Source organism: Prosopis cineraria, unplaced genomic scaffold (assembly GCF_029017545.1).
Source record: "Prosopis cineraria cultivar Desert tree isolate PC_DT_omini unplaced genomic scaffold, ASM2901754v1 PC6, whole genome shotgun sequence".
NCBI lineage: Eukaryota > Viridiplantae > Streptophyta > Magnoliopsida > Fabales > Fabaceae > Prosopis > Prosopis cineraria.
This window is the reverse complement of record NW_026555337.1, coordinates 20,561,828-20,573,109: the sequence shown is the minus strand read 5'-3', so window position 1 is coordinate 20,573,109 and position 11,282 is coordinate 20,561,828. Positions and strand designations below refer to the sequence as shown.

Genomic DNA, 11,282 nt, shown 5'->3' with positions numbered 1-11,282 from the left:
TCAGTTTCCATAAATCTTACAATACCAATATCCAATTATTTCCAATTGAGAATTTAAATCTACACTATCATCATCTTCCTTTTCTTATTGTATATTTCAACTTATTCAAGTTTTTCCCTCCATACACAACACATACAGTCACGAAAGTAGCACAAAGGAGAAACATTTTCAACATTTAACTCTATCATTCCATCCATTCACACGCATAATAGAACCAACAATTGAAAGAATTCAAAATTTCTAACCTTAGTTAGCCGACAGTGTGCACACACAAGGAAGAAGAAAACTGAATCTACAACTGAACAAGGGAAGAAGAATACAGAAATACTGTAGCCTCAACCTACGAATTAATTCTTCCACAGCACCATACTAGCTCTTCCTTCACTCCCCAACCACAAACGAACAGAATAATGGAGGGAGAGATCAAGAGGCTGTCAATCGAATAGGAAGAGAAGATGAGATTTTTGTTTGAACTAGAAAGAAGGAAAATAGAGCATCACTCACGAGAAGAAGAATGAATTCAGTGTCGATTCAGGTTCATGATCAGCACACCAACTCCAACGACTTGATTTCTTCCATCAACCAATGACTCAGATGTGCACAGTAAAGGTAAACAGCAATAAGAAAAACAAACAAAGGTAGGGAGCACAAAGAAGGACTTGAACGTATTAGAACAGTGACAAGCCTCCACTTCCACTAGTACTGAGCATAGAATGGAGGACAGGAAGATGATGGACAGTGATTTTCTTTAGTCTGAACCTTGAAAGCTTTAGAGACAAAATTTCTAGGTCCCTCTTCAGCTTTGTACACGTGTATTAGAAAGGAAAGAAGAGAATAATAATCAAATGGAAGAGAGGGCTGTTTAGTAATTTTGGAGGAGCTAAAACAAAAATAAAATCCCATTTAGCATCAAGAGATTCGAACTTGTGATCTTAGTAATGGGTATCACATACTCCCACTCTACCAACACTTCATATTGTCATAATTACTCCAAACATAAATAAAATATACTCTAAACAACCTAATATATTTGTATTATTATTATTATACATATATTATTTATTATTATTTCTAGGCTATTACATCTTATACACCCTTCTTGTAAGGATATAGATTTTTCTCATGTAACTCTTTCTTTTTGTGGCTCAACTCCTGTGCAAAACATATAAAATCATATCAATAAAATTAAATATATTGACAATAATAAAAATATTAATTCATCGCATTATTCTTACTTGAAATTGTCCCTCGAGACATTAAGCAACAAATTTATCCCACTATTCTTGTGAAACTAATGGCCTTATCAAGTTGGGGACCTTAGCACTAATGTTTCCTCCTATTTTTTAATGTATTTCGCCCCCATGAAATACCAAAATGTCTGCATTGCCTTTCTAGCTTGTTGGATGACAAATTTCATCCAACTAGCATTAATTGCAAACGTTGACTGTAAACCAAGACAATTAATTAGATTTTTAATTAAGTAATTTCAATTAACCACAACGATGTGAGAAAAGTATTTTAACTTCGCTTGCTCCCAAATATAATTTTTTGTAGCTGGACTAACATCGTTCCGGTGCCTAATTGTAATTGACACATTTGCTTTTGTCATAACCCCTATATAATTGATGAATTTATTTCTGTTGGTCTTGATAGGTTGACCTTTGAAATTTCATTCAACTTCATATTTTTGTAGCCTTTCTTCTATTCACTTAGCTATTAATGTCAATCCTCTTATTATTTGACTTGCTTCTTGTTGAATTTTCTAGTCATTCATGTCAACACTAAGATTAGCATTGCTGGGTCTACTAAGACCAGCAATTCTTTGAGAAGCCATTTACCTACAAAAGTAGAAAAAAATAAATGATAAATAATAGTATAAAAAAAATAAAGCACGTAATAAGTAATTTACAGGTTTAATGTAAATCACACATTATAAGACAAATATAGTACATAATAAATAATAATAAAAATTTAAGTCACACAAAACAAGTAACCAACAAGTTTAAATGTTCTTTTTCTTTTTCTTATACATTTTTTATCTTTGTTCTCCTTCGTTACTTGAATGCTTTACCTCTTTTCTTTGAAATTCAAACACCTTCATTATGATCATTTCTCATATAAAAAGCTTCATCCTCAATGAAGTTTTCAAATGATGTCCCTATAAATAGATCATCTTCAACTGTAGAATCATTCATATTTTTGTCTGTTTTACTACTCAATAAAATGATAGACCAATTTGCCTTAGCCGAATCAGAACAAAAAACACTTGTTGAGCTTGTAAAGCCAAAAGGCTCATCTTTATAACCTTTTCTATTAAGATCCACCACTAAAGACCCCAAGTCATTAACTTTAAGATCATTTTTATGATCAACCCAGTTATAACTAAATTAAAATTGAAATTTGATGTAATCTAACTCTTTAAATATTATCTTAAAATATGACATTTTTACATACAAAAATTTTTATCATTGCTACAAAAAATATTTATGGAGTATCTATTTTAAAGCACTTAAATGAAAAACACTCCTAAAAATAAATACAGAATCTTTGGGAGCACTTTTTTTAAAGTGCTTTGAAATCCAAAGAATATGGGAGCGCTTTCACGAAAAAGTGCTCCCATATAAACTTTAAAAAATAATTTTAAAACAAATAAATCTAACGGAGCGCTTTTAAAAAAGTGCTCTTTAAGCTTAAATGATATGGGCTTATAGGAGCACTTTTCATTGAAGCGCTCGCATATGTTTTGACAAAAAAAAGAAAAAGTAAGAAGTTTAAAGAAAGAAATCAACATATGGGAGCGCTTTGGTTGAAGCGCTATATTAGATTAGACATAATAGAGTGTTTCAATTTGGAGTGCTCTAGAAGGTATTATAAAAAAAAATAAAAAATAATAGTTAAATAATTAATATATTATTTAATGTTAATAATTGAATATTTTAATTAATTTATGAATAATATATTAATAATGTTATTTATATTTAGTTATTAATATATTTAATATTATTATTTTTAATTTAGTTTTGAGTTTAATTTTTAGTTAATTTATTAATTTTAATGTCTTATAATTACAAACTATTTTAATAAAAATAATGTGTAAAAGTTTATTTTATATAGTCATTAAGATTTACGCAATTATAAATTTAATTTTTTGTTGTATATAACAATTTTGTATTTTATGAATATAAAAGTTAAATAATATAACATTAATTTTTTATTGTATATATAATTTTATATTTGAAAAATATAAAAGATAGATAAAACAATATCAACTTTTTATATCTAGGTCTTTATCTGCTACTCGCTTTTGAAGATTGAACAGATCCCACACCCACCCTCGAGCTCCTCTCTTCTCCCCTGCAGCCCCACGTTGTCCGCCGTCGAAGTCGATGCCATTCGCTGCCGAAGTCCCTTTAGATCATCGCACCGTCGAAATCAATTTCTGTAAGATTCATCACACCGTTCCACGATCTGAGCGCGTTTTCTGTCAGGTCAAAGTCCGTTCGCGCCATTGAGATACGTTCAGCTCTCTTATGCCGTTTTGCGGTCGAATTCCTCTGTGGGTTCGTGTCGTTCTTGCCGTCGATCTGTAGTTCTCGTGATCCATTGCTGCCATGGGGTAAACTTCTCTGAGTCTCGACTCCTCCCTTTATTCTTGTTCTTGTGTATTTACTGCTCTAGATATTTTCCAGCTTGTTGTGTAACTTTCTTTTTCTTTTTTTTTTTTTTTTTTAACAAGGATTGTTGAGGTTACCTTGAACGGGTCTACAAATAAGAACGTAGACACTAAATTGATGAGAGGCTTGAAGGATGTATTAGAATTGATTCATCAGGACTCGTCCGCTAATGTTGGTATTTTAATTTCACTAGTTTGATTCCTGGGTTTACTGTGTTGGGTTTGATTTGCAGGGTACTTGTCATAACCTAATGAAAAATAATAATAACAATAACAATAACAATAATAATAAATAATAAATTAATTAACTGAAAAGTGATGATAAAATATAATAAATATATTATATGTATATATATTGAAAGTAAATTTTTTAAGGTAAATTGATGGTTTAGTAGCAATACTCATATAACCTGAGGATTCAGGTTTGAATCCTCCGAGTGGGATTTTCTTCTTTTTCAATTTTTAGAAAATTACCATTATATCCCTGGCAGCATAAGATATTTTTATTCCCTTCCCCAGTCAGCGTTCACGGAACCATCGGGGAGAGAGAGAGAATTCTGGGACCAGAAGTTTCGTTCTTGTCTTCTCCTTCCTCTGCCTCATCGCGTCGTCGGCACGGGAGCATCAGAGTCCCGTCCGCCGTTGCCGAGGTGTTTGTGCGACCTTCCTCCTTCCTTCCTTGTTCTGCACCTCTATTTTACAGAGAGCTCCAGAAACCACCGAGAAAATGAGAGAACTTTGGTCTTCCTCCACCTACTTCTTCTATCATAAGCGTCGCCGTTCGTCGCCGTTCGTGTCTGCTTCTTTGGGGTATAACTGTTTAGGATTTCAGTTATCATCCTTCATGTCTCTGTTCGACGTCCCCAGTCGGTGTATGTGTCGGAGGTTGTGTGAGGAGCTTGGTCGTTGGAGAAGCTTGTGGTGCTGCTGTTATATGTTACCGGCAGCCTCTCATTTGCCTTCCTCGTTGCAGCTATGTCAGAATCCCCTCCTCCCCTGTTCAATGTTGTGCGATCCTTTTTCTCTCCTTGCTTTTTCTGCTGCTGATTGAAGGTGAGGAGTTCGAACTCCCTTCTCTTTGTTGGTCCTGTTGGTGTGTTTAAATTTCAGAGATTGTGGTTTTCTACTTGCTTTGCTGCTGGATGTTCGAACATTGACAAAGGGGTTTAGGCAAGTTGGAACTTTTAGATTTTTAGAGTTAGGTGCAGTGTGGATTTGAATTTATTTTGAGTTTATTTTTAAATTTAGATGAAAGGATGAAATTTAGGAAATTGGTTTATCTAAATATTGAAATTGAGAAATTTTGGGAAAGGACATAAGGAAGAAGAGGCTTGGTATTTGTTTGAATTTAGATGCATATGAGATGGTTGATAAAATGTTGAGAGGAAGTTGGGATGAGGAATAGATATTTTGAAGAGAATATTTTCATTAATAATTCAAGCACTAATTCCTATTTATGTATTGATTTTTGGAATATCTATTGGATATTGTTTTGACACTTGATTTTGAGATGCACCTAAGGTGCTTGATAAGATGGGTGCCAAAAGAACATTGAAATTTTTGTGAGATTAAGGATGATGTAAATTTATACAAGGTTGGTTGTGTGAGAGAGAGAGAGAGAGAGAGAGAGGGTTGAATAGAAACAAAGTGTTAAATAAAGGGATTATATAGTGAGTATAGTAGAGGCTGGAGGAATTGAGGCATAAATTATATTTAGTCAAAAACTTAAGTGATCATGGTGTTGTTGATATCGTAAAAGATCTTATTAAACTTGAGTAAAGATCATTGAATTATCTTTTATGTTGAATAAGGTGTTTAGAAGAAAGAGGACTTGACTTTAAAGAGGGAATTTGCACTTGGGGACTTTATGGGTAAGTGAATAGCACCTCATTATTATTTTTTTCAATAAAATTAGTTTGTTTTTGAAATATTTTACATTTTCAAATAAATCATTTTAACAACTACGATAACTATCATGTACTTTGTTAGTTAAATCATTTTGATTTTGGAAATTATAGAATGATGATGAAAGTTAATTAAATTATGGTATATGCATGTATTTTCTTTACGAAATATATTTTTCAAGATTGATGAAGGCATCTTTGTTTATTTTACTTTGGAAATTCTTAGTTACTCAACTCATATAAGCTTGTATATTAGCTATGAAATATTATTCTGACAAGCTTTGAGATTTGAAATGATTCATGCGAGTTTGGTATTGAGAATGCAAATTGTATTTCAAAAATGATTTTTCTCGCATATTTGAAAAGTGATTTTTAGAGGATTTATATAGAATATTGGTTGCTAACGACAGTTCTGTTAGCTCTTGGCGCGTCATGGTATACCTAGCTAGCAAGGTGTTTATAGGAGGTGCTAGTCCCGTGCGATGGCCAACACATCTAGAACGGAGAGATGGTTATTCATGAGCATTGTACTCACATTTGTTTCGTGGCTTTAAGCCGCATTTGATCAGCATTACTCTCGTGAACTGTGTGTCCACGTTTGTTTTGTGGCTTTGGTTGCGTTTGGTTACTTATCATCGTGGAATGTGTGTCCACGTTTGTTTTCGTGGCATAAGCTGCATTTGGTTATTTACCTTTGTGGATTGAGTGTCTACGTTTGTTACCTGTTCTGTTAAGTCCTCAAAATTCTAAAGTTTTAATCAACTTGTGAACTTGAAATTTCAATGGTTTTAATTAACAAGTGTATCACTTCTATTTATGTATAATCGATTATTTTCTTAAGTATAATTAAAATCACATAATTTTAGTTTACTCTCATCTTTATGATTATGATTATGATTTCAAAAGCAAGTTTTTTGTTTAGAATTATTCTCATTTCAATTATTCTACATCATTCTTGAATTTATTTATTTATTTATCTTTCTTTAAAATTTATTTATTGGGGATGCTATTCACTGGAAAAAAATATTTTTGGTCCCAGATTCATTAGTTGACGATGAACCTCCTGCCGATCATTGAAAAGCTTGCTTCTGTATTAGGTGAATATTTATTTTAAGAATGTCTTTTCTTTTGATGTATATTTTCAATTATGTGTTTTATGTTGAGACAATAATTTAGGTGCTCCATATTAACTATAGATGTACTTTTGGTTTGGAAATTTATATAGATTGCCTGTTGTCGAGGAATAAAGTTCCGTATTATTAATTTATTTGTAAATAGTTATTGTAGAGATTCGAGGTGTCTTATTTACAGAGGAAGTTCTACGAAAATCCCTGCATCGGGTTTAGTATCTTTTGTTTGCATGGAAAAAAAATGTTACCGTGATTTCCAACCCTATTTCAAATAAATTAAGATGTTAAATTAGAATTTTCTTGCTTAAGGCTTAAAGGATGTATGTTTGTGCATATATCCTGTGCCGGTAACGTCTAATTTTTAGGGTGTGACAGTACCTAACCAACTTTCTTTTTCATCTCAATAAGATTAAAAAAATAGGGTATTTTGAACTATTTTGGTTCTTCAACAGCTAGCAGTAATGGTCACTTGGTAAGATAGCTTAAAATTTTCATTTCACAAACGCAAGACCTTTAATGGATATTCAAAAGCTCGTCGTGCCACATTTTCATATTTAGAGTTTTGTTTAGACGTGTCAATTATGTTTTTTTAAATCAGTTTTGTATCATGAATATAAGTTGAAGATGTAACACCCCCTTCATTTCTATGTTTATGGTATATTTTCTATCATGGATTTTCTCTAGTTGGACTCTAGTTCTCCTGTAGTTGAAGGAGCAGCATTGGATGGTGGACTTGGACTTACCGCTTGGCATGTGCTTTTGTTTTCATTGTTTATGAAAATTTATTAGTTAATCTTGTAATGTCAAATGCATCAAATTTTAACCAGCTTGTTTTGGAGAAAGAATTATCTGATATGTTCTTTGTTGGCTTTATACAGCTCTTCCTGTATGGTCCAAACAAGATTGCCAGAAGGATTTCAACACAAAATGTGATAGCCAGCCAGCCAGCCTAGCTGTTTCTTTTTTTCCTTATCTTCTGTAATGGCCCTACCGCTGTACGACTCCTAACAGCGTACTGTTATGCCATGTTTTGCACGAGCTCTCTGTGATACAACTTGTTCTTCCCTTTTGCTTATATTTGGCGGATCCCAAAAGTTATTTTGATATTAGTTTGGGAAAAAAAACTTCATGCCTAACTGTTTGAAGATTTATGACTTCATGATATTGCTGCATTATTGCAGGGTATAAAAGCAGCACTGATTTTACTTGTCGGCAAATTTTGCACTTCCATGACTAGACGCAGCTGCAATAGGCTGGACATTGGAAGTGGAGTATAGTGATTCTATTAAAGGTTAATAATACCATGTGAAGCAGTACTGATGGGGTAGGTTGGCTCTGTTGTATGTGTATAGCTATGGAATATATCATAGTTATTCTTGTAAGCCACACAATTTGTTTTATGCTTTCTCTTCCCAATTGATAACATTCTTTGATGTTCATGGTGTGGGAATTTTTGTATGTGAATGATCTAGATTATTAATTTCTTTCAATGTTTTTTTTTTTTTAGTTTCTCCTTATATAATCAAAAGTGCATATAAGAAATGCCTATTGTTTGAAAATATGCTCGTTCTTGATACTGACTGCCTCTTGTTCTGCTGTTTGATACATATGGATGTAATTTGTTTTCCTTTTGGATTTTCTAGATTAATAATTTCAATTTCTTAATCTTTATGCTATTCTATGTCTTTAATTTGTCTTTTCAAATGCTGTAATTAACAAGTTAGACATCTCATAATGGGCTTGTTCGGTTGCAATATTGTTCATGATTCATAAATTTTAAACAAACATGTAATAAATTATTATGCCACTAGACCATGGTTGTGTAAGTCTAATTTGTCTATTTTGTGCAGTGTCTAAAGGGAAGAAAGTGAAAGAAGGATTTGGGATCGTTGAGGTTTCGTTTGCAGTATCTTTTTAGTTACACCCACACATTTCCTTTTTGTGATATCTTGTTAGGTATACTAGTTGTTTTGGATTTCCTTGTAGTGGAACGTAGTGGCTGCACAAAGAAAGGCCTCGTAAGAAGGATGCTTGCTATGTTAAGCGTCCAATGTTTCTGTGGAGCTGTCATTGTTGGGAAATCCAATATTCATGAAGTTAAGGGAGGTACTAATGTTTTATTATCAATTTCATTCTTTAAGTTGAAGTTAGTTGATTTTTAGTTACCATGACAATTTTTTAAGGAATAAATTTATTTAGCATGTCCAGAGTTGGTAGTGAATGTGAGGGATGTGTATCAATTTGATTCTACTAAATTTATGTATATTTTTTTATTTAAAAAATGAATTGGAGTGGTTCGTTTTTTAGACCATTCATTAATTATTAATATGACAAGTTATTTTTGTGATGAAATTTATTTGATAGTGATGATACAAGTAAAATTTGTAGGTTTTGTAAAATTAATCATTTCTAAATTTACTTAGAGAATGTTGTAAGAAGGGAAAATTTTTATTTTTTTTTAAATATATATACAAGAGAGCTTTTCAGAAGAGGTGCTCTTGTAAGGCATCCAAAAAGAGTGCTTCTAAGGAAAGCGCTCTTGTGGGCATTTTGTGAAGGCCTATAGGAGTGCTTATGAGAAAAGTGCTCTTGTAGGTATTTTGTAAAGATCTACGGGAGCACTTTTAGGAAAAGCAAAAGTGCTCCCGTAATCCAATCTCGCAAGAGTGCTTCTAGAAAAAGCGCTCTCATATATATAGGAGCGTTGGCTATAGACAAAAATTAAGTGCTTTGAAAAGCATTTTTTGTAGAAGTGTGTCTTTAGCACTAGATATATGCATTACTTGAAATATAAGAGTTATATTATTATTTTGCATTGTGCTTTGATCATCTTGCTCTTTGGTATAAATGTATACCCATTAATGAAATAGCTGGTGAAGGAAAAAACTTGTTTATTTGGATCTTTTACCAATCATTTTAATTTTTCAAAAATTGTATCAGGATTGATAGTCAACTTCTCAAGAATGTGCTGTTTTAGTCAAATTGTAAAACTCTTATTATGCTTATCTACATACAAAATTTTTGATCTATTAGGGTTATCCTGTTTAAGCTTGGCCATATGCATCTCTACATACTCCTCAACCTCTCCAGAGTTGTGTAATACATATAAATGTGCTTGTTTTCATTGTGAGTTAGAGATTGTAATTACTTTATTGCCCATAATTCCTTCTCCATTAGTTCTACATCATGTCGAGAAGTCGGAAGACTAATATGATTGACATTTGATAAGTATTCAATATAAAATTCAATTGCCTTTTCACAAATGTATTGTTTAACTATATAACCTTCAGGCTGACTCTAATTTTTCACGTATCCTTTTAGTATCTTCATGTAACGCTTAAATGGATACATCTATCTTGAGAAAATTAAATTACACATTTGTATCTCTCTAACTAAATAAATAGTGAGGTGCACCATTATATTAAAGAATACATGCGGAAAATACATTTCAAGTTCACACAAGATTAACACAATTCAGCTTTACAATTTTGGCAATTTTGTTTGGTTAGCCATTTTACTACATAAAGACTTGAAAAAAAAAACAATTTTGTGATCGTGGCTTGAATCATATCGGGTAAAATAAAACGTATTGCCATTGGAATAAAATTTTTCATCAATACGTAGCAATTATGTAATTTTAAACCCTTCAGCTTCAAAGCCTTTTAATGACACAAGACCCTTAATATTTGAAGAGCACCTCATTGGCACTTTAACAGTAGCAAGACTAAAAAAAAAGTCTTCTTTCCTTTTTTAGACACTGTATGAGCCGCTACATGTAGAAATGTGCAACTTCTTTTTTCTTGTGAAGTCAACTCTTCCCTTATCTCCATAGAAATCATATCAAGTATTGTCTTAATGTCATCTTTGGTCTTTCTCTAAATATGAACTAATGTACCAATTAAACCGTCACACGTATTTTTCTCAATATGCATGACATCAAGAAAATGTTTCACATATAAGAATTGTCAATATGGTAGGTAAAAAAAAAATAGATCTTTTCTTTCACCCATATGTCCCAATATGCTTTGTAAAAGATTTGCCAAACTCGATATTCAAATTCTTCACCTTATCAAAATGTTGCTTGCCTATCAGTGGCATAGGTGCCTTACTTTTTTTTGAATTCCTATTGAAATTTTTTTTTCAAGCGTTGATAATAATGATTAGGATGCAATCATTTATGATGTCTGAGATAGACATTTTTCATGCTATATTCTAATATAATTGAATGTATGCCCTCTTCACAAATAGGACATCCGAATTTTCCTTTGATATTATACCCTAACAAATTACCATATGTTGAAAAATCATTGATTGTGCCAAACAACAATGCTCTTAAATTGAACACATATACCTCAAGATTGAGCTCCCACAACAATTTCAAATCTTCAATTAAAGGAACCAAATATGTCTATCATTTCTCGGCTATTTTGGCCACGAAGTTATAATGGATAGCGTCATATATTTTGGCTTCATATATAACCATGAAGGTAAGTTGTAAATTATGAAAATAACTGGCCATGTACTGTGAATGCTACTTTAAAGCTCATGTGGATTCATTCCATCAGTAGATAATAC

At 32.2% G+C, this 11,282-nt stretch overlaps 1 long non-coding RNA gene across 8 annotated transcripts; it reads left to right on the top strand.

Annotated features, from left to right (window-relative positions):
• The first annotated feature begins 3,319 nt into the window (after window positions 1-3,319).
• LOC129312456 (uncharacterized) lies at window positions 3,320-9,889 on the top strand. Of its 8 annotated transcripts, none has more exons than XR_008593583.1 (6): window positions 3,320-3,616; window positions 3,737-3,845; window positions 6,617-6,674; window positions 7,586-8,031; window positions 8,558-8,813; window positions 9,741-9,889. It is a non-coding gene; the product is annotated as an uncharacterized LOC129312456 (long non-coding RNA). The 8 variants fall into 8 exon arrangements; XR_008593582.1 differs by having other exon boundaries at window positions 9,648-9,889; XR_008593585.1 differs by lacking the exon at window positions 9,741-9,889 and having other exon boundaries at window positions 7,586-7,702; window positions 7,889-8,031; window positions 8,558-8,908.
• The last annotated feature ends 1,393 nt before the right edge of the window (window positions 9,890-11,282 follow it).